The 23,190-nt window shown below is 44.9% G+C and overlaps 1 long non-coding RNA gene across 1 annotated transcript; it reads left to right on the top strand.

Annotated features, from left to right (window-relative positions):
- Positions 1-4,720: 4,720 nt before the first annotated feature.
- Positions 4,721-21,822, top strand: LOC119436079 (uncharacterized). Its single transcript, XR_005188972.2, has 3 exons — positions 4,721-4,972; positions 13,560-13,648; positions 21,691-21,822. It is a non-coding gene; the product is annotated as an uncharacterized LOC119436079 (long non-coding RNA).
- The last annotated feature ends 1,368 nt before the right edge of the window (positions 21,823-23,190 follow it).

The raw sequence follows: 23,190 nt of genomic DNA, 5'->3' as shown, positions 1-23,190 counted from the left end.
TAGCGAGCGGCCGAGACCATTCGGTGAACAGCAGTCGGTGAGAACAGGCGGGCCCGTCGCCGCTCCCATAGTGCATAGCGTGGTTAACCAGTCGCGTTCGTGCCGCGGCCCCCAGTATTCCCCAGTTCGTAAGTCGAAACCCCTCTATTTACGTGTAGTGCTTATATTTTCTTCGTGCGAACCCTTAACGATGTGAATATCGGTACGAGGCCTGCTCGAAATGTTACTTGCAGGCGTAATAAATGCTGTCCGAGTGTCCACGCGGTTGTCGTGTACCGGGCCGCGGTGTTTGGGCAGGAATGCGCCAACCGCGGAACTAGGTGTGACCCCCAGCTCGTAAGTCAAAACCCCCTTCTTTACCTGGTGTATTAATTTCCTCGCGAGCTACCTTAATGATGTGAATATAGGTACCTGGCCTGCTCGAAGTGTTACTTGCCCTCGTAATAAATGCTGTCCGAGTGTCCAAGTGGTTGGCGTCTATTTTTTCCTCGAGCCTGAACCAGACCGCGGTTGATGGGCAGAAATGCGCCGACCGCGGGGCTAGGTATGCCGAGGCAGAGCTTCGATGCCTTCCCCCCAATATCCCGACAAGTTAAAGCGTTACCAGAAGGTAAAAAAAGCTTTATCGAGCTTGCAGCGGGGATCGCGGTGTATGGGCAGTCGTGCGCTGACCCCGGCGTGAGGTGTGCCAAGGCAGAGCGCCGATATCGCGACAAGTGAAAACGTTACAAATCTCCGTCTTTGTCATCAATGCATGCAATATATGCCTTTCTGAAATGTACAATCGGAACGTATCATTCTGAATGCAGTGCAGATGAACCCCTTAGCTTAAAGAAATAACGTAGCCGCGTGACATGCAGATGAAATGCTACAGCGTTACCAGAAAAAAATTTGACCGGCCTGTGATTCGAACCCGCAACCTTCTGATGTCGAGTAAGACATGCTACCGTATCGCCACCGAGTCCCGGGTCCCATGGCGGCGGACACAGAGGCAAAAGTCACGTCTGCGCATGCGCGTCAGGGGGGAGAGGGTAACTTTCCTCTCGCAGGGAGCGCAAGTGGGTAGCGAGCGGCCGAGACCATTCGGTGAACAGCAGTCGGTGAGAACAGGCGGGCCCGTCGCCGCTCCCATAGTGCATAGCGTGGTTAACCAGTCGCGTTCGTGCCGCGGCCCCCAGTATTCCCCAGTTCGTAAGTCGAAACCCCTCTATTTACGTGTAGTGCTTATATTTTCTTCGTGCGAACCCTTAACGATGTGAATATCGGTACGAGGCCTGCTCGAAATGTTACCTGCAGGCGTAATAAATGCTGTCCGAGTGTCCACGCGGTTGTCGTGTACCGGGCCGCGGTGTTTGGGCAGGAATGCGCCAACCGCGGAACTAGGTGTGACCCCCAGCTCGTAAGTCAAAACCCCCTTCTTTACCTGGTGTATTAATTTCCTCGCGAGCTACCTTAATGATGTGAATATAGGTACCTGGCCTGCTCGAAGTGTTACTTGCCCTCGTAATAAATGCTGTCCGAGTGTCCAAGTGGTTGGCGTCTATTTTTTCCTCGAGCCTGAACCAGACCGCGGTTGATGGGCAGAAATGCGCCGACCGCGGGGCTAGGTATGCCGAGGCAGAGCTTCGATGCCTTCCCCCAATATCCCGACAAGTTAAAGCGTTACCAGAAGGTAAAAAAAGCTTTATCGAGCTTGCAGCGGGGATCGCGGTGTATGGGCAGTCGTGCGCTGACCCCGGCGTGAGGTGTGCCAAGGCAGAGCTCCGATTTCGCGACAAGTGAAAGCGTTACAAATCTCCGTCTTTGTCATCAATGCATGCAATATATGCCTTTCTGAAATGTACAATCGGAACGTATCATTCTGAATGCAGTGCAGATGAACCCCTTAGCTTAAAGAAATAACGTAGCCGCGTGACATGCAGATGAAATGCTACAGCGTTACCAGAAAAAAATTTGACCGGCCTGTGATTCGAACCCGCAACCTTCTGATGTCGAGTAAGACATGCTACCGTATCGCCACCGAGTCGTGACGTAAGCTTCAAATGCACATCTTTGTCCTTCCTGCATGAAACATGTGCTTATCTGAAATGTTCAATCGGTACGCATTAATTCTGAATGCAGTGCAGATGATGCCTTTAGCTTATAGCATATAGCAATAGTGTAGCTAGGTGAAATCCAGACGAAGGGTTTGTTGAGATGCCCGGGTCCCATGGCGGCGGACACGGAGGCAAAAGTCACGTCTGCGCATGCGCGTCAGGGGGGAGAGGGTAACTTTCCTCTCGCAGGGAGCGCAAGTGGGTAGCGAGCGGCCGAGACCATTCGGTGAACAGCAGTCGGTGAGAACAGGCGGGCCCGTCGCCGCTCCCATAGTGCATAGCGTGGTTAACCAGTCGCGTTCGTGCCGCGGCCGCCAGTATTCCCCAGTTCGTAAGTCCAAACCCCTCTATTTACGTATAGTGCTTATATTTTCTTCGTGCAAACCCTAAACGATGTGAATATCGGTACGAGGCCTGCTCGAAATGTTACTTGCAGGCGTAATAAATGCTGTCCGAGTGTCCACGCGGTTGTCGTGTACCGGACCGCGGTGTTTGGGCAGGAATGCGCAAACCGCGCAACTAGGTGTGACCCCCAGCTCGTAAGTCAAAACCCCCTTCTTTACCTGGTGTATTATTTTCCTCGCGAGCTACCTTAATGATGTGAATATAGGTACCTGGCCTGCTCGAAGTGTTACTTGCCCTCGTAATAAATGCTGTCCGAGTGTCCAAGTGGTTGGCGTCTATTTTTTCCTCGAGCCTGAACCAGACCGCGGTTGATGGGCAGAAATGCGCCGACCGCGGGGCTAGGTATGCCGAGGCAGAGCTTCGATGCCTTCCCCCCAATATCCCGACAAGTTAAAGCGTTACCAGAAGGTAAAAAAAGCTTTATCGAGCTTGCAGCGGGGATCGCGGTGTATGGGCAGTCGTGCGCTGACCCCGGCGTGAGGTGTGCCAAGGCAGAGCGCCGATATCGCGACAAGTGAAAGCGTTACAAATCTCCGTCTTTGTCATCAATGCATGCAATATATGCCTTTCTGAAATGTACAATCGGAACGTATCATTCTGAATGCAGTGCAGATGAACCCCTTCCCTTACGGAAATGTCAGATATGGCCCTTATATGTTTTATATATGGCCATATTTGGACATATAAGTGCCCATATAAGGCCTTATACTGCCATATAAGGATCCATGTAAGGACTTATACTGCCATATAAGGGTCTAGATACGGCCTTATACTGCCATATAAGGGTCCATATATGGCCTTATACTGCCATATAAGGGTCCAGATATGGCCTTACACTGCCTTTAAGGGTCCAGATATGGCCTTATACTGCCATATAATGGTCCAGATATGGCCTAATACTACCATATATGACTGCAAGTAAGGCTTTATAACGTCATATAAGGGTACAAATAGGCGTTCTACTGTCATATATGGCTGCAAGTAAACGCCTTATATTGCCATATAAGGATTTAAAAGTATACCTAAATTGTAGTTGTAACCCCCCTCCCCCTCCACTCACGCGTCGAACCCCACCAGTCCAACGTGCACCGTCAGCGCTCTGTGCACACTGTCATTACCATTCAGGAGATGGCTTGAGGTCGAATTTTCCGGATTAACAAAAACACTCTATCACCTACTGTCTTCTATTTACTCATTCACTCTTAAAGTACTTTGAGTAAAATGCTGAAGAAATAAACATTGTCATCATCCTTATATATTAAAATTATAATTATTATAAGTATGATTTATTATTATAATTATGTTTTGTATTATAGTTATGAGGCATTTGAGTTGCTGTTGGATTCCTCTGGCTAAAGCAAGGTAATTACATATTATGTAAAGTGTTTGCTTCCCCCCCCCCCCCCCACACACACACACAAATGTACCCCCCCCCCCCCCCCCCCCCGGCAGAGATCCTGGGTGCGCTACTGCCGTCTAGTATGGGTTATTAGCACCGCGCCTGCCGGACAGCATGGCCTTATTTACGAGATTTAGCTATACTGCACGTAACAAATGCGATGCTTTGCACTGCAACTATAGGCAAAGCATCTCGATCGAAATGAATGTGCTTGCACCGAGCAGGTAGTAACGAGTTGAAGTGAATTTTATCGCAGAAACACACACAATCAACTCATCGTTTTGCACGTTGGCTCACAACCACACCCGATGAATATGTCTACTTTTTGAGAGAGAACATGAACATATACTTTTGCAATCATATATACCGGCCTATGTAAAGCAGCCTGGGAATATTAAAGCATGAGTTAGGAAACCTGCTGCACGAATTCCTATTCGTTATATCAGCTACTGCACAAGCACAAACAAAAAGTTTGCTACATCAGTCAATCTAGATACTTTATTCAAGCCCCATTAAATGAACTACTGCCAAAAATTACCACCAAGCTAAAGTTTTGACACATTCAGTGAAATCCAAACCGAAACCAAACGTGGAATGGCCAATGCAATGTATCGCTTGGCAACACTGGTAAGCTTGCTGCGCCGGCAGCACATGGACGGCAGCTGTCAGATACCGAGGCCTGTTTTCGTGTGTAATTTTCGTTCGTGCATCCGTGTTAACGCAATGTTTTCCGCGGTTTGTGTGTTATTCGTGAACGCAATCGGAACGAGTCCTCATCAACGAAGTTTAACGCGACTTTAAGTAAAGGGAAGCAGCGGGCGCCTTCACCGGCGCGGCCCTCGGCGATCGCTTTGTTTGTATGTGTCGCGCGCACGGTTCAACTTTTGAATACCGTGGCTGCGCGTTGTCGCAGTGCAGTGATGATTATATGCCAGTGCTCATCGTGAAACTGCACAAACCGCGTCACTGCTGATGGAGCTGCCATGTACGTGGATGGCGGCGCCCGAGAAGACCTTTTCTGAAGAGAATGCGTGCCTGGCGATTGTCACTTGCAGTCGCAACTTTTACAAAGGTACGTACAATTCCCCCCCCCCCCCCTCTTGCTATGTGCTATTTGCATAATTTTGAAGCAGTGCGTGTTGCGATACCGCGTAAAGTATAAACCGCATTCACGCAATCTTGCGCGCAACAAGCGACGCGATGGAGATGGCTGTCGCGTTCGTTCGTCGCCCACAAGTCGTACAGCATGCAAGCGACGAGACGAGCGACGTCACCCCGGTGTTGCCTTTATGAGGGCAGCAAATACTCGCCGAAACTGGCATGACGCTTGCTTTATTAATTTAACGGGTTTTAGTGTAAAGAGCAGCATAAATATTTCTAAATATTTCACTACGTTATTATCCTTGCACGTATCAAAATCTAGTCGTTTGCTCGTTCCGTGCGACAATCGGTAGTACTTGACTGATGTATATCCAGTTCCGACTTCGCGCTATTGGCTAGTCGCTCATAGCACTTCCTGGCGACGAGCGACGTATTCTAAATTTCTAGAACCGAGCGATTGAGCGGAAAGACCAAGCGATCTGTTCGCGCGACGGCCCGTTTCGTCGCTCGTCGCCGTTGCGCACAAAATCGCGTGAATGCGGTTTGGGCTTAAAGGCCAAACCCCATATGCGCGAAAATGCACGCGACAGCGACGAGCGACGGTATGAGCGACGAAACGGGCCGTTCGCGCGACGTGTCGCGTGGTCGAAATCGCGCGATCGCTCGGTTTTTCAGATTTGAAATCCGTCGCCCGGAAGTGCTGTGCTCAAGCAGCCAATAGCAAAACACCGGAACGGGATGTACATCAGTGACGTACTGCCGGTTGTCTCCACGTGCTTTTCGACTAGCAGCAACAACGTTTGATCCAACGTGGTTCGATCAACATGGCCAACGCAGACGAGCGCAGTGCTTACAATGAGCGCCTCATTGACGCCGTTGAACATGAACGTGCGTTGTGGGACCTGAGGGACAGGAACTACAAGTCCCGCCCCGTCTGTGACGCGGCTTGGCGGCACGTAGCAGCAGTGATGGGATCGACTGGTGAGTTGTGATGTTTTGACAGCCTACGTACAAGCGATGTCTAACGTTACGATGCTAATCGTTTTAATGCTACCGAATGAGTATTGAAGGAGACGCGCTGCACTGTCATTCGGTGCTGGCATGGTGTACAACTTTCCGTGTTTGTGCGCAGTTGCTGAAGTCAAAGCAAGGTGGAAAAACTTGCGAGACACGTTCAGGCGTGTGTTGAAAGATCGGGCGCGAGCCAGCAAGAGCGGGGCGCCTGCTGACGACGTCCTGGACGATTCCACGAAATGGGTTTTCTTTTCTCGGCTCATGTTCCTCAAGGATACAATGGAAGGGAGGCCGTAAGTTTTTAATCGACATTCTTACGTAGAACATAGCATGCATAGAATTCTTGCCTTTAGTTGACAAAGACTGCAGATACCTTGGTGATTATTCGGCAAATGTAGAACTTTAAGAACAGGCGTGAAATAATCGAAATAACAAGGCCAATGCAATGACATCGTGCAGTGCAATGAATTTGCTCATTAATCAGCCTGTAGGAAAAATCAGAGTACAGAAAATAAAAAAAAAACTGACATTTGTTCAGGGAATTAGTGCATGTGTGCAAATGCATGATCAAAGACTAATAAACCAGTCTATAGGAAAAATCAAGGTACGAAAAATGAAAAAAAAAAAGCTGCCATTTGTACAGGGAATTAGTGCATGTGTGCTAATACAAGATTAACGACTAACAGTGGGGGAAACTTAATTGAAATAGAAATGGCACAGCCACATGCATAAGATGTTCACATGAGTCGCAGCTGAAAACGTAGCGTTGCATGTTGAAAATTGTGCTTAAAGCAGTAGCGCACCCAGGATCTCTGCCAGGGGGGGGTTGACAGTTTGCCAGTACCATCTAAACAGCACTACTTTCGATTTCTTTACGGGAAATTGTAAAAAAAATGCGCTTTTTGCGAGTGTGCAGACGATTGCGCGTCTTACATCTTAGTTGCAATACTCAAATGCTTAAGAAAAAAAAGGGGTTAAACAAAAGGGGTGGTTAAGTCGGCCTCAGGGGGGGGGGTTCCAACCCCCGAATCCCCCCCCGTCGGTGCGCCACTGGCTTAAAGACATACCATGTTATGCCCTGCAGGACAAGTGGGAATTTGGAGCCTCAGTCTCAAATGGAAGAATCTCTATGTGATGTCGAAACAGCACAGGAGATACTGGAGGGAATTTACATGGAGAAAGAGGTCTCCACAAGCGAGTCCACTGAGCCCCTAGAGGCACTACCAGCGGAATCATGTGGGGATGTCAGTGTGCAGCCACCACCACAAAAAAAACAAAAAAACTAGACGTTCAAAATATGATGAGGAAATAGACGGGCTGTCTAAATTTATTACTGACAAGCCTGATGAGCATGAACGCTTTGGTGCGTTTGTCGCTGAAAAACTGAGGCATGTGCCTCCAAGGCTTGTTAGTGCCTTGCAGATACAGTTGCTGCAAGCCATTGCGCAATGCACTGGTGAGACAGTTGTTTTAGAGTAGGACTGATATTGCATAACAGTAGCGCACCCAGCATTTCTGCCAGGGGGGGGTTGACAGTTTGCCAATACCATCTAAACAGCACTAATTTCGATTTCTTCACAGGAAATTGTCAAAAAAATGCGCTTTTTGCGAGTGTGCAGGTGATTGCGCGTCTTACATCTTATTTACAGTACTCAAATGCGTAAGGAAAGAAAAGGGGTTAAACAAAAGGGGGTTTTAAGTCGGCCTCAGTTACAACCCCCGAATCCCCCCCCCCCCCCCCCCAGTCGGTGCGCCACTGTTACATAACAAGCCAGTCTGTGATATCATAAACCACCAGCTCATTCTGACAATTTGTTGCTCCTGTATGCTGTTGTTCACGATGAAAGCTAGTCATACTGGGAGAGGTGCAATTTTTTTCTTGCAGTGTGCACTTTATTTATTTTTATTTCTGCATCATCACAGGTCATTGTATTACATAACGTGTTGTCATGCTTTATGTTTCCTTTTTGCTACAAACATTCTTAAAGTTAGGAGGGGAACAAACAGCGCTAGGACGGGATGAAGTGAGTAGGCAGACAAGGCGCTGACAACCACTGGTTTATTGCTGGGAAAGCAATATATACAAAGCACAGGTTCAGCGCAGAAGGGAATAAAATCATCATATCACACGCGTCGTCAAGGCAGGTTATCACGTTTTTAACAAGCAGTTAATCTCGCAGCTATGCAGAGAAACAGACGGTACGCTGACGCAGGAGTTTCCGTGCGATTGAATGCAAATCGCTTACCAAATCTCGCGTGCTCTTTGGTCTTTATACCTACCTAGTATTGTGCAATCTTCAAAGAGAGGTTTGCAGCCGCATTCTTTGCAGTGCTGGGCTAAATGGCTGGGCACAGACCCTTTCATTGCGTACGCATGCTCCCTCAGTCGGTAATTCAAACATCGGCCTGTTTGGCCAACGTAGCAGCATTTGCACTTGAGCGGGATCTTATACACAACTGCACATGCGCACTCAACATGAGGTTTTCTGTGTTGTTTCTCACAGATTGCTTTTTTGGGGCCTTCCTTGTTTACCTTGCGGCATAGCGCCGACAACTTGTCCGTTGTACTGAACAAAACGCGTGTGCATATTTTTCCGGCGACTTTTTGTAAACTATGCGAGACCCCATGGACATAGGGTATGACGGTGGTGCTCACATGAGGTCCCTTGTCCTGGGCGTCACGTCCTGCCCTCCCTATGGTGAGGATCACCAAAAGCTTTTCCGAAACACCAGCACCACCGTCATACCACCGTCGTAGCCTATGTCCATGGGGTCTCGCATAGTTTAAAAAAGGTCGCCAGAAAAATAGGCACACGCGTTTTGTTCAGCGCAAATGGCTGCGTCCCTCACCAGCATACCAGATGACAGAAACCTGAAATACAAATGAATGCGCAAACGAGGGTGTCAAGAAACGCAACGCGATGTCGCTAACGTACAATCCATGCATGCGCAACACAATATTTCGAAGTATAACGAGCACACATCACGAACAGTCCCATCCTCACAAATGAAAAGCTGTGCAAGCACGGTTACGCAGTCAAAATGGTCCTACCGCAACGTCAGCGCGAGGCGCTCTCCAGAAGAAATGGGCGCCCTCGAGGGGCATTGCTCCTTCGTAAGATCCTCCCGCACCAAGCTGTGCAGCATGTCGAAAGTCTCCGGTGACATTCTGTAGAACATGTAGAAAAGCGATTCATCGCCGTTCTTCATGAGTTTCATCTGTAAAATGCAGCGAACGTGTATTCACTTTCAGCATTGTGACGTGGTTGTCTTCGTCAAGTAATAGACAGCGCCAGAATATACACAGGACCAAACGACGAGTAACGAGACAAACACGTGTCTTGCCGCACTTACCGCCGTGAAAAACTCGCTCTCGTCCGATCGCTTTGTCCATGTCGGCCGCACCCAGTACTTTCTCGAGAAAGCCCGCCTTCTCTTTAGAATGAGCAGCAGCTTCAGTGCAGCTAACTTCCTTTGTCGTTCCATTCTACGACGTAGGAAACGAGCAGGACGTCGCCAACAACACACGCACACAGCAGCCAGCAGCTCAATTCGCGCGGTTTTCGTCGATTGCCACGACCTCCTCTCCTCCTCCACGCCCGAGTCACGTGCACACATCGAGCAAATAAAGTAATGTTTATGCACGTGCATATAAAAAAAAATACTGCAAGACAATGATAAAAATTTTATATATTCATGTGCAACAAAACATCTTCATTTACACTGCATACCGCTGACAACGCGCCACATTTGGTACGAGTAGACGCCCTCATGCCAGCAACAATGGAGATCGCTCGCTGAAGCAGTCGCGTGAAGTTCGCGTGAATGGGGTTTGCCCTTGCAAGCGACAGCTTGCGCGAAGGCGATCTACGTCGCGTCGCTCGTCGCTGTCGCGTGCATTTTCGCGCATATGGGGTTTGGCCTTAAAACACAAGCGGGCGAATCCGCTCCTTCAGTTTCGTCTACAGTCCCTATTATTGTTATGTTTGCCTTGGAGTTCGTGGCGTATGTACATCGGACCCTGTCAACCCAATTACAAGTACGAATGATCTACTAGCACAGAGGCTGACTGTCATATTAATTTGATTGAAGGTCTGCGTTATTCGATCGATCGTTCTTGTTTCGAGTCATGCTATGCTACACGCTATGAAATATCTTGTATTGTTTTATGTTTGAATTCAGCGTTGTAGTTTTGGAGCTAGATGTAGCTATATCATTTGCATTTATTTCACTGTGGTGTGCGCGGCACCTTGTAATAGTCTTTGCAGAGATGGAGTGTACCTGGCTGGCTGCTAGGCGATTCGTCTAGCCGAATTTTAACCAACTTCGTTTATATTAGTGGGCTTTGTCATGCTGGCGGACCTCCAAATCACCCTGGTGACATTACTAAATGCAATTATTAAATATCGACTTTCATTATTACTATTTGCTGCTGTTGCTGATGCCGCTAGCTAGAGAGCTGTCCAGGGGCCGTATTCTGAAACGTTCGCCTAGGCGAAATTTCTTTTTTCGCTTTCAGGCGTGCGCCGATTGGCTGTTTCAGCAAAATTGGATGAGCCGATTGGGTGGTTGAGCCCGACGTCATTAAATTTTGCTCAACCAGCCAATCAGCGCGCACGCTGATTTCGCCTAGGCGAAATTTCGCCTAGGCGAACGTTTCAGAATACGGCCCCAGCACAGCTTCTTTGTCAGTATTTTTAGGTGGCCTCAACTGTGCGGTACTTTCATATGAAAGGCTATACAAATGTTTACACAGCATAGCTGCGGCTGTTTGCATCAAGAGTTTTTTTTTTTCTTCTCTAGTGGATATAACTGCTATGCATAAAATTTGCCAACAGTCATTCTTAGCAGTGAAGGAACTTTTACGCCGTTGCTTGCATTGAACTGTAAGATTACTACAACATTCCCAAAATGAGAGATTGTCACTGATAAAGTGTTAAATTGTTTTCATGTGATGTCGGCTGCATATATGTGCAGCAATGAACTGATCTAGGGCAAAGTTCAAACGACAAGGAAAACGTTCTAATGCAGTGTCTTTCCTCAGTGAGCTAAGCAAATGGGATGTGCCAAACCAGCAAGGTGTACGAAGATTTAGCTGCAGAGGGAGAACACAAATGGAGATCTTTTTCTCTCTGGATGTATGGCTCACTGGAGTGCAGACTGATTTTCAATATGTATACTAGGCTCTTCGATTGGCCACCCCTGACTGCCCAGGGCTGTCCAAGAAGCGTGTGCACCAATGCTTATTGTTAGTACACAACACCTTGGTCAGTCTGGGACAACTTATTGAAGAAACCGTGTTCACCTTGATTTGTTTTCTGTATTGACTGAAATTATAGCTGTGCGATTTATTATTTAACTGACAAGTGCAAGTATCATAGAGATGCCGGCATGCATGCAGGTTTTTCTTTTATGTGGCGTATCCTTCTGGTATAGGTGAGTAAAACGCAAGATCCAGGAAGCTAGATTCATGGATATCTCAACTTGTTCGGGACTTACATGGATGTGTTTATAGGCTAAATTATTATTTATCATCATCAATCTATCATTGGGACTAAGAAATTGCACGAACTCTTACCAGTAGATTATTATCAAGCATGTTCGTGTGCATTGGCTCCACTTTGATACCAGCCAACATTTTTCTGGTTTTGCAGCAATTTTGTGGCATGGGGGGGGGGGGGGGCATTATGTTTTTTTAATGTTGTGATTTGCTCTTACCTTCTTTACACTGCGTTCAGTGGAACTCGTTCAAGTTCTGCATTCCCGATTCACACACTGGCGTGAAAAAATTGCCCGATTACACTTAACCCCTTCAGTGACGAAGTATGATTGACTGTCGATAAATGTATGAAATTTACATAAATATATGCCAAGGTGCTGCAGACTCCATTAAGAGCAAGTCAAGATGGTAGAATGACTGCATATTATGATGATTCACCATAATTACAGAGTGATTAAGTATCTAATTGTTGTGCACGCTGTAATGATAGGTCTCTTCATAAAAAATTACTGAATCACTAGTGTGTTACCTGCACAAGTTAATTATTGGTTGCAAGCTTTACTAGAAAGAAGAAAATTATTTAGCAATTGCTACAGAAATGTCCCACATCACACCTTCCATTAAACACTGTAGTGCCTTCTCCAAAGCTATCTTCGGTAGCAATACATTTCCCTCAGAAGTGAAATGAAGGTACTTGAGGTAACCATAATGTTTAATTTACCCTAAGATTAGTTTTTGTGGTCATTTCCTTGACACAGCTGCACAGAAATGGCAAAAATAAGTTGTGCACACAATTATGTACACCGTGACTGAAGGGAGTATCAATATGAGCTTCAGAGTGTGAGGATTTATTTACAGGAAAGGCAAATGGCTCAGCCTGAGCCAGTGTGCTCTCACCTGCTTTTCTGTTCACATGAGTTGGTAACTGTTATAATAGGGCTGACTCCAAACGTTGCTTGTATTTGTTGAAACCAATTTTTTTTTTCTCGATATATGTGTTCATGTAGTATTTGAGTCCACTTAATATTAAAATCATGACAGCAGAAGCTTTCCTTGTTTTTCTTTTACCAATTTGTTAGCGTGGCAGCACATACTGTGCGGTTTATTCTATTATCGAGCCATGCTTTGTACTCGTAGAATATACAACAGCTCTGCAAGAGTTTGGAAAATGTAATGAAACAGGGAAACTGCCTTTTAGCATGTATGCACGTGGACATTTTAAGTTTGTCGCTTCATCTGTCAACTTAGATCCTTCATTTGTCATAGCACTAATACATGGGTACAACACAACAATATAGGCAAGCTTTCAATTTAACAGAAATTTTCATGGTTCTATTGAAATATTGTGTGAAATGTCGCCACTATACCACAACTTTAGTGAGGTTAGATTTCATTTTGACATTCTTGTCCATGTGCTAAATTCTCTTTTGGACAGCTTTTTTTCACATCCTGCAAGCACAACTTCAGCAATGCGTAACCTTTATCTGCATGGCAGACAGGTCAGGACTTAGTGGCATTGTTCTTTGACGTAGTGAATGTTATGTAAGGAATTAGGAACCAGCATTGAGTAGCACTTTGCAGCGCTGCTTAACCATTCCCATGTCTAGTGGCAGCCACCAAGTGACATTTTCCCACTGATTCATGTAATCAATTATGGCTTGCACCCTGTTTTAGGTAGCTCTTTGAACTAGTGCATACAGCCTTCTGCTATCACGTAGCTGCAGCAATAGTATTCAGTTCATGGAATGACTGGGAGCACTCGGTTCTTTACCATCACATTCCAGTGCATATGGCATCACGTGTACTAATCACAAAGACCTCTAGAAAACACCTAACTTGATAACCTACACAGTGCACTTGAGCTTCATATATCATGTAAGCTGCACGCCTATTTGCATTACTCTGCAGTTACATGTGTCTTAAATGAATATTCACCTAATGTACATGTCACTTCAACTGTCTTGCACTGTTCTACACAAGTCGGCTTGCATATGTGATGCTGCTAGCTAATATCTGATAATAATAATAATCCGTGTTTTCTCAGTGGCAGCTGGCCTCCATGGGGCGGTGCAGACAGGGGACTGTCATTGCTGGAGCACCTCGTGGCTATCCACAGGAAATGGAAAAAACATGGTAAATTCAAACCCCCTCTGGTTCTCATTTTCATGTTTCCATAAGTGTGTGTGTTAATCACCCTGAAGTTACTTAAATTTGAAAACGAAGCCATATAAAGTATACTTATGGTCTCACGTAGTGCATTAATAAACATAAAAGTACAAAATCACGCAGCTTAAGAACCTCAAAGATAATTTGTAGCGGATCAGTCACTGCAGAGGTCAGGATATGTATTGTCGATGCTCGCAGACAATAGAATTGCAGACTTGTTCATCATTAAAAGCAATTATACATTTAGGGTGTGAACATTTGGTAATGGTTTGAGTGAATGCTAGAGACGACTGCATGAATATGCCACCCCTAACGTAATGCCCTGACAGAGGCCCTTAAAGATGAAATAAATGACGATAAGAAGCTTGGTAACAGATTTGTGCAACGAGCAAATTGTAGCACGCACACGGAAAAATACACGAGAAGGCACAAAGAATATCACACGTAGCACTTCATTGTGCCTTCTCATATCTTTGTTCCCTGTTCGCGCTACAGCTCGCTCATTTCAACATAAACAACCAACAAGCCCACATCGCCACTCAGATTTGTGCAGTTTCCTTCGAGTCATATTTGGGTAAAGTACCACAGACTATATTTTAAGTGAAATAAGTTATATTTCCTCGTTTAATTGGCCAACACTGTAGTTAGGCTCTGGGTATATTTTGGCCAGGTATGTATATATGTCAGTGCTACGTTTATTAGATTATGTTTTAGAGTGAGTTTAAGTCATAATTATAGAAATTAATACTTGTGATCATGATATTCTTGCCATAAGTTTATGCAAGGGACATGTAAATTTGGTCTTCATATAAGCAACAACAAATGGAAAGTTGCTGATGATTTTATAGGCATTGAAGATGTCAACATGTTAGCTTATTTGGATGCTTTTGTGTTGTCATGTGGCCTATATCATACGGGATGGAATTGATGGCCAAAATTGTGGACATTTTAACCTCCCAAAGGCCAACATCATATCTTTGATATGCTGAGCTTGATGCCTGAAAATGCTCATTTACGGACGATAAACATAATGTGCAATGCACTGTAGCATTTCTGACATGCTGCAACAGTTTCAGTTGTAGATAGCTCAGCAAACTAATGAGTAATGAGTTACTCTTAGGTTATATATAACTAAAAGAAAATTTAGTTTTTCTTTTGTTTATATATTCATTGGGGGTGATTGTATGAGAAAGAAAGGTGATCAGGTTCTATTCTTCCTTCATATAGAATTGTGTCTGCTTTCCGAACTTTAGGAAAGATGTTCAATTTGTCAGACAGTGCCTGCATAACACCACCTCCATAAATAGGAAGAACTGATGTTCATCCGTGATACTCTAAGAACACTGCGATGAATCATAGGTGCACATATAAAAGTAATCACAAGAAGGGCAATGCATAGCAAGCATCTGCATCTAGATCGAGATAGTTAAATTTTGGATTAAGGTGAAACATTGCAGAAGAGCTGCATGCTGTACATGATATGCAGGCTAAATCATTGAAGGTTGATTCATTGAAGGCATTATAAAAATAATGTTTTGCTATTTTCTAATAGCAGCCGGAGTAATTGCTATGAAAGAGAAATAAAATTTTTAAGGAATAAAATAATTAGCTAGTGTCTAGTACAGAGCTTACAGAAATGAAATTACTGAGTGCAAATGTATGGAATAAGTTGTTTCACTTGGAGAGTGCTGCACAGGTCATGGGGCCACTAGAAAATTGTGAGGATATAAGGGAAGAGCGAAAGCATGTGCAGTGAAAATATGGGCGAAAGTGTCTGTAAAGGAGCGAAATCGATTTTAAGACTCTTACTGTAAGCCGATGAATAGGGATTTCAAGGTGGAGGATTGCAAAGGTATAGCTGAATCTCTCTATGAGCCATTGTGACACACATGAACAATTTCCGTAGAAAATGAGAATCTATTTAAGCACGTTACTGAGAGCATAATCACTGGAAAATGGTAGAGCAGAGATCGGTTTGCGTAAACACGGGTTTGGCGCTTACTTTCAACTGCAGTTTACTGAAGAAATGTGATATTTATAAGTACTGAACAAGACCATCATGGGGCATCACATTAATGATAAAGCAACCAAATATTGGAGTCACCAGGACCCCCTAATACAACCACATCATAGCCATGTGCCATGACAGATTGGTACGGCCTAGTATACCAGAGGTGATAAGAGACAATCCGGATTATCGCACAGCATGACGCTTGCCTCTAAAAATATGTGAAGGTAGGTTGAAGCATGTGCGCTGGCCCAGCAAATAATAACCTAAAAAAACAAGACTTAAAAAGCAGATGCTGCATCTATAATGATTACTCGGAAGGAGTACATAGCAGATCAAAAAACGAGAAAGCAAAACCAACCAAGTAAGTTGGTTTTCTGAAGGCACTTCAGGTCTTTATTTGCCACTGCACTGCGTCCAGCAGCATCTGAGGCAACAGAATTGGTCGAGCTTTTTTTGCGATCTTGTGCATCAGGCTCGCTCGTTCACATGGGCACAAAACAAATCCATCTGCCTGCCTTGTGTGTCGGTGGCATATTCTTACCTTGATACCCTGAATCAAGTTTACAAATTCAGTTTTTCGAACTTTCTGCTGCTTCTCAACCTGTATGCATTCATTGGTTTGCCTCAAAACTGCAACACCAGTGCTTGTTTTGAGACCACATTCAGCCGTTTGACAAGTTTGGTGATGGATCTGACTCCAATTTGTCTTCCACAGTGATGGCATTGTCTTGAATGCCAAGTTGTTGCAGGAGGCCCTTCAGCTACTTACGCAGAACAGCGTGTCTAGGATGGCAGTGTCAGCATTATAATTGCTTGCGATAACATTTGCAGCACCTGTAGCACTCATCACGACAGGGTATACGGCTTTCGTCCATGGGTCAATGGCATCCTGTATTATGCGCTGCATGGCAATCTAGCCAATTGATAACTTGCATGCTTTTCATTGTAATCGTTAGGGGCTTAGCTGCAGCCTTACTAGCCACTGTGGGAGGAGGTTGCTTTTTTCGTACCTTATTTGGGGACGGAGCATTGGGTAGTTCTCAAAAAAAGTTCATTTTTGAGGCAACACAATTAAAGTGTTAGTTACATTCTGCATCAGTGACGCACACACAAGCATGCTGTTTGTTGTTGGGTATCAGGGAAGAGTTCTTTAGTATCTTTCTGTTTAACTTAGTACTAAGTTTAGTGCTAGTAGTAGAAATATGTGATAGTACATTTAGTCCATACATAGCTTCATACATCTCGATCAGAATCTGAGCAGGGCTCGCTAAAGTAACCGACTCTGAGCAAGCTTTATTGTATATCTTCTCTTCATCTTGTAGGCATCAGCGTGCTACAGTCAAATTCAAACTTGCGAAACTAAAAAGCAAAAAGAAAGGGAACTGTTTCCTCATGCATACCGCCGCAAACAGCGTGCGTCACTGTTACTGAATATTAGCAACAATGCTTCTTTCCCATTGTTGCTTAATAGTGAGAAACTTTCTTGTGAACTACTTGGTGCTGTAGCCTCAAAAAAATTCAAACTTGCTCCTAATGCATTTAGTAAAGCCCTCAACACACACAAGGAAAAGTTCCTATCCTAATAATTATCCAGTAGGCTCCTTGAAGACAAGGGCTTAATAATAATAATATGGGATACTGTTGGAGCTGTAGACGCCCATCTTATTCCATTACGCCTCCATAAATTTTTCTGTTAAGTACATGGCAGTCACTTACAGCAACATTGGCACTCCCATGTTAGTCATTCTGTGCTATATACACAATGCCAGGTGCTGTAATAGGTCGACAATGAAAATAACAGTCATGGGTACAGCTAAAGCGATTAGAATGTTTAAAGCAGTTAAAAAACAAATGCAGACTGAGGGGCAGAGAAATGAAGAGAGTGCAAGCACTCCTTTGTCTGCGTTTGCCCATGCCGCTTTCAACATTTCAACCATGAATACATAACAGCTTGCCCAATTTTTGGTTCTCTTGGATGCTAAAGCGGTCTCAGATCCTCATGACTGACCATTTCAACTGGATGAATCTACCGCAGTAGTGGTATAGCAGTAGAGCATCCGCCTCATATGTGGGAGGTACTGAGTTCAAATCCCCGTGCCGCCAGAAAACCTCCGTTTCTTTCTGATGGGTAGAGATGTCCCTTGGCCTGGCGCTCGGCTTCTTGTGAGGGTTCACATCTTGAAAGAGATTTCATGCGTGCTCTCTGGGCACTTATTGTCCAACGACAGATGGCCTTGTTGAAGAGTATCAGCCTCGGCTGCTTTGAGGCAAGTGCAGCCGCTAGGTACCTACCGGTGAAATAGGTACAAGCATGCTCCCGGTCTGGTGTGATGGATAGTTGTTTGGCACGTATGTCTGTGTCCAGTCAAACAGTAATGAACGTCAGAGACGCGCGAACCGATGTGAACCAAAATTTAAGATGATGACTGTAACAAGACAAGCACTAAACACAGAATACTTATCAAAGGTCCCTAAAACAAACACGTCTACACTAAGTCCTACGCGCAGCATTCAAGAAAAGAGCCAGTACGTCTCATGGCTACATTCCTGATGGTGTCGTCGATCAGTGGTAGATCGTCTAGCTGTCGCGACGATTTCCGTTGGAGGCGACCCAAGGCATGATGACCCTCGTGGAAGGCCAGCCAAGGCAGGGTGACGGCAATGGTCATCAGATGAGGCAGGCGACAGCTGCATTACCATGGCCCGAGGACTCGAACGGCTGTCGGGCGGGTTGCTTCCACCGCCACAACCTCACATGCCACCTCGAGCAAGAGGCGGCTTCAAAGCAAAGGCCTCGGTTAGGCCTCACCCCGGACACAGCCTAAAGATGCTCCAACAGGCGGCTACGAGCAGGCTACAGCCAGGCCTGCTCCAAATGGCGTCACGCCAGGCGCCACTCTGCGTCTGCACCGACAGGCAGGCGCGTTGTCCTCAGGGCTGCCTCAGGTACCACGGCAGGAGCTCCCGAAACAGCGCACTGGTCCTGCGTCTTCTAAGTTGCTAGCCCCCTCTGCCCATTTGGCACCCACCTCTCTTCTTCCTTCTCTATTGTTTCTTTTCTGAGCACTGCCAAGCACGCAATCTGCGCCTGGCTCGCCTTCTGTTTCTTCTTCCTTCATTCACAGTCCTCAAGAGTTTTCAAGCAGTCCACACACATAAACAACACTCATAAGGTCCTTGCACTGCACCTGGTGCTTGGCCATTATGGGACCTCAGCGCTTCGAAAGGGAATTTGGGGCACCACATGGGAAATTGCCACTATTGGGAATGGCCCAGACCTACTTCTTTTTGTGCTCATGAGGGTTTTGACTGGTATTTAGAGCACAGGCTCCTCTCCCTGAAGAAAGCCGAACGCCATGCTGGGGTACACTTGTGTCCATTTGAATCAGTGGGCGCCATGCGGTGGTAGAAATTGAACCTACGACTTCCTGCGGCCGAGGAGGGCAATCCACAACAAGGGCAATCAAACAAATGCACCCTACATGTGAAGTAGCGGGAGCCATTTTGACAAGACAAACTGAGCTGATGCACTCACCAAAGTAGCAGGGCAAAACATTCTCTTGGGAAAGTTTCACCCACTGGAGACAGGCAGGTAATTGTGTTGTGACCCTATGTGAATGAGTAGGCCAATAGTAAAAGGTCGCTTGAAAGCTCGGCTATATGTTTGCCTCAGGCGCTGCCAGACACAGCGCAACGAAAATAGAAGCCTGAAGTACCTTTCTACTGCTTGGTAAGTTTGCCCATCAGTAAATGGCTTCGTGCAAGCAGTCCCTGTTCTGGCCTCTTGCTTCAGCTCATACATCCCCCCAGACAACTTGCTGAAGTAGGCTCAATCACAAAAACTTGGATACATCACAGGATGCATTCATGCTGTAGTTATGCTAATGTCACATGGCGCTCAAGTTTGAAGCTGGCCACCCACATTCCCTCTAAAGTATTATTGAAATCCATTCTATTGTCGATTTGCCATTAATATTTGGTCAGAGGTACCAATGTATTTAAACAAATTTAACATTATCATGACTTCAGCTGTGAAAACTTTTCAGTATATGTGAAAACTTCCTTGTGGTTACAGCATTTATAAAATATTGTGGACAGGTACATGAATATTTAGCTCATGTATGATGCCCATGTGCTACATAAACACTTTATGAAAGCATCTAGGGCTGGGATAGCGTAATTATTCTATTGGAATTGTCTTGTGCGTTGTAAGGGTAGCATTCTGCTTACATGATCAAGATTGGCTGGCTATGTGCAGTGGATGAAAATTTCAATGTAGAAATGAAGGGAAAGGAATCACTACAGTATACCAGTCCTGCTGATACTTTGCAGCATACTTCTTGTGGAACGAGCATATGCACTAGGTATTTTTTATGCATTTGTTTATTCCTATTTTAAACACTTAAGAAAATGACACAAAGTGGAAGGCTATGTTATATGCAGGGTAAAATCTTAAGTTAATTTCCACAGCCACCTAGTTCAGCCTAATCTACGGCACACTAAGATTGTGTCGAAAAGCCAGCTACCAAAGAATCAAACAAAGGTGTAACTTACAAGAATGGACAAGTCTTATTTTCGAACCTTGAAAACATACATTTCAAATAAGAATTTAAGCTTAAGAAATCTGCACTTCTGGCTGGCCCTCCAGTTTCTTAAACTTCAGTAGTGTCGTCCCATAGTAGGTGGTCCTCAGTGGTGTCAGTTGAGCTTCAGATGCCAGTTCTCTTGAAGCTTTTGATGACAGTGTCATCAGAAATCATGTTCTGTGCCTCTAGGACCAATGGACACAACAGTTCCACTGGCAGCCTTCTAAACTTGCCTCCCGGTGCCAGGGAATGATCACAAATACTGAAAGTCTGTGATTCTTTGTATGTAGAAGGCAGCTGCTGACATGTTCTCATGAAGCCCATGCCACCACATGAAGCACATCATCCAGTTGCTGCTTGCGTTGAAGTTTGTAGTTGGAATGCCCTGCTTCCTTGTAAGTCGGCGAGCGTCCTTCTGTATCATTTAAATTTACACAGCACACTCATGAAGCCCATGCCGCCACATGAAGCACATCATCCAGTCGCTGCTTGCATTGAAGTTTGTAGTTGGAATGCCCTGCTTCCTTGTAAGTCGGCGAGCCTCCTTCTGTATCATTTAAATTTACACAGAACAGCTGTCCAGAGGCTTCTGAGCTATAAAGCACTGCTACTTCAACTTGCGAGTAAAAATCAGTCTTGGGTCAGCGGAAATTCCTGCTTGCCTTGCTGGTAGCATTCAGCTTTTCATGCGGCCATCTCTAATGGCAGATGTGTACTTTGCTGACGCCGAAGTACCTTCTGAATTAACGACTGCCATTCTACAAAGCATGTTGAAATGCTTTTGAGCTTGAAGTGGGTGCTGTAGCTAGCTTGCAACCTTATGTGGCACGCTAGCAGTCTGATCACTCCATGCATGCGCGGCATGACCTGTCTAGACTGACAAAAAAAAAAGGGAAAAATACTAGCTTTGTGCATATAGCACTAGATAGCTCCAGTGCTGGTACTGCCACTGGCATCCGCAGCTGGCCATTATCATCAGTCGAAGTCAAAACCAGGCCACCGGTTGCAGTGTTGAGTTGTAAGTGTGGTCATTGTGTGGGAGGGGGAAAAATATGTGAATTTTCATAATGTGCAAACTTACGGTGTGTACTATTATTAATTAACCAAGCAGGTATGCAGTAAGGCCTATGTTGGGATTATTGCTGCTATTCAATAGGAATCTGTGTAATGAGAACAGCTTGGTGTGCCTGGCCTACAATTACTTGAAAATATGCATTTGCTTCCAATTGGCCCTTCACCAGCCACAAAGCTGGCTTCAAAACAGTCATAAATATTACTTGTGCTGCTTTCACCACTTGTTAGTCTTTTAATGTTTATGCTCAATTCCTCATTTCTCAGTGTATTAATCAACACAACAAGTATTGTACTTAGTCTTCTGTCGTATGGCAATAATGGTTCATTTGTTTGTGCAGCTGTTTTCACAACGCGGACGACACCGTGTCAAAGGAAGTTATGGAAAAGAGACTGAAAGCAGTGCAATGGTACCCCTTGCAGCAATTGGGTAATGTGCTGTAGTAGTGAACTTTGCAATAAAGTTTTATCTCTGTTCATATTGCTTTCAGATGTTATAAATGTGATTTCCACATCACACACATACCATGACCTGAAGTTTTGGATGGAATGGTGAGCATATTTATGCAGTGAGCCATCTTAAGTGCCGACTGGCATACTCTAGTGTTCAAGGGCACTGAATATATTCTAATTAAGACTGCAAGACTGTAATACAATCACAGTCAGAATTCATCAATTCAATAAACAATACACATTTGAACAGTGGTCTCCGGTACAATGGCATACCGACAAACAGTAGAATAGGTAGTAGACAGGTAGTAGACTTGTAGGCTTGTAGACCTGTAAACTTGTATGCCGATTGGCTAGTAGACCATCAAGGTCTGAAATTAGGGTTAGCCAACAGACATGTAAGCTGATAGCTGGTTGGAATTTTTTACTGGAGATATTCATATAAAATTCCAGACCCGCTGTAGTGGCTAAGGCGTACGTACGTTGCTCTACTGAACTGAAAGCTCAGGATTGAATCCCGGGCGCGGTGGCATTTAGATGGAAGTGAAATGCACTAGATGCCTGTGTGCCATATGCATTGGGTGCACATTAAAAACCACAGGGAGTTAAAATAATTCGGAATGCCTCGATCACCAGCGTGTGCCACATCATAAAATTGTGGTTTTGGCATGTAAAAACCCAGATTTTAATTTATTGAATTTCCAAATATGACCATATACAGGATGTTTCAGCGAACTCTCAAAAATTCTTAAAGGTTGCTTGTGGCAGCTAGCACAATTCTAGTTCATGAGCTGGTCTACTCGAAGAGGCGGACGTTACTTCCACAAGAAATTGAAATGCATAATCGAATATTTAACAGAAATTTACTAATTAAGTTTTTAACTAATTACCTGATGGCTCATATTGCAATTTACAAATTGTAGCCTTGGAGTTCGCCAGGCGGATCCACTTGGAACAAATTCGTGGGATGACATCAGTTTCGAGATATAAATTCCCGAACTTTGCGGAGAAACGCATTGGCGTTCCAATTAGTTTCTTAACAAATCGTTGCTTTATGCATTGAAGCACCAAATTAACTGGAACGCCAATGCATTTTTCCGCAAAGTTCGCGAATTAATATCCCGAAACTGGTGTCATCCCGAGAATTCGTTCCAAGTGGATCGCCTTGCGAACTCCCCGGCTTCAATTTGTAAATTGCAATATGGGCCATCAGGTAATTAGTTAAAAACTGAATTAGTGAATTTTTGTTGATTGTAGTCGATTATGCATTTCAATTTTTTGTGCAAGTAATGTCCGCCTCTTCGATTAGGCCAGCTCATTAACTAGAATTGGGTTATCTGCCACAGGCCACCTTAAATATATTTTGAAAGTGTTCGCTGAAACACCCTGTA

The sequence above is a fragment of the Dermacentor silvarum genome, chromosome 1, assembly GCF_013339745.2.
Source record: "Dermacentor silvarum isolate Dsil-2018 chromosome 1, BIME_Dsil_1.4, whole genome shotgun sequence".
NCBI lineage: Eukaryota > Metazoa > Arthropoda > Arachnida > Ixodida > Ixodidae > Dermacentor > Dermacentor silvarum.
The sequence above is the reverse complement of the archived record's forward strand: the minus strand, read 5'-3'. Positions and strand labels throughout refer to the sequence as shown.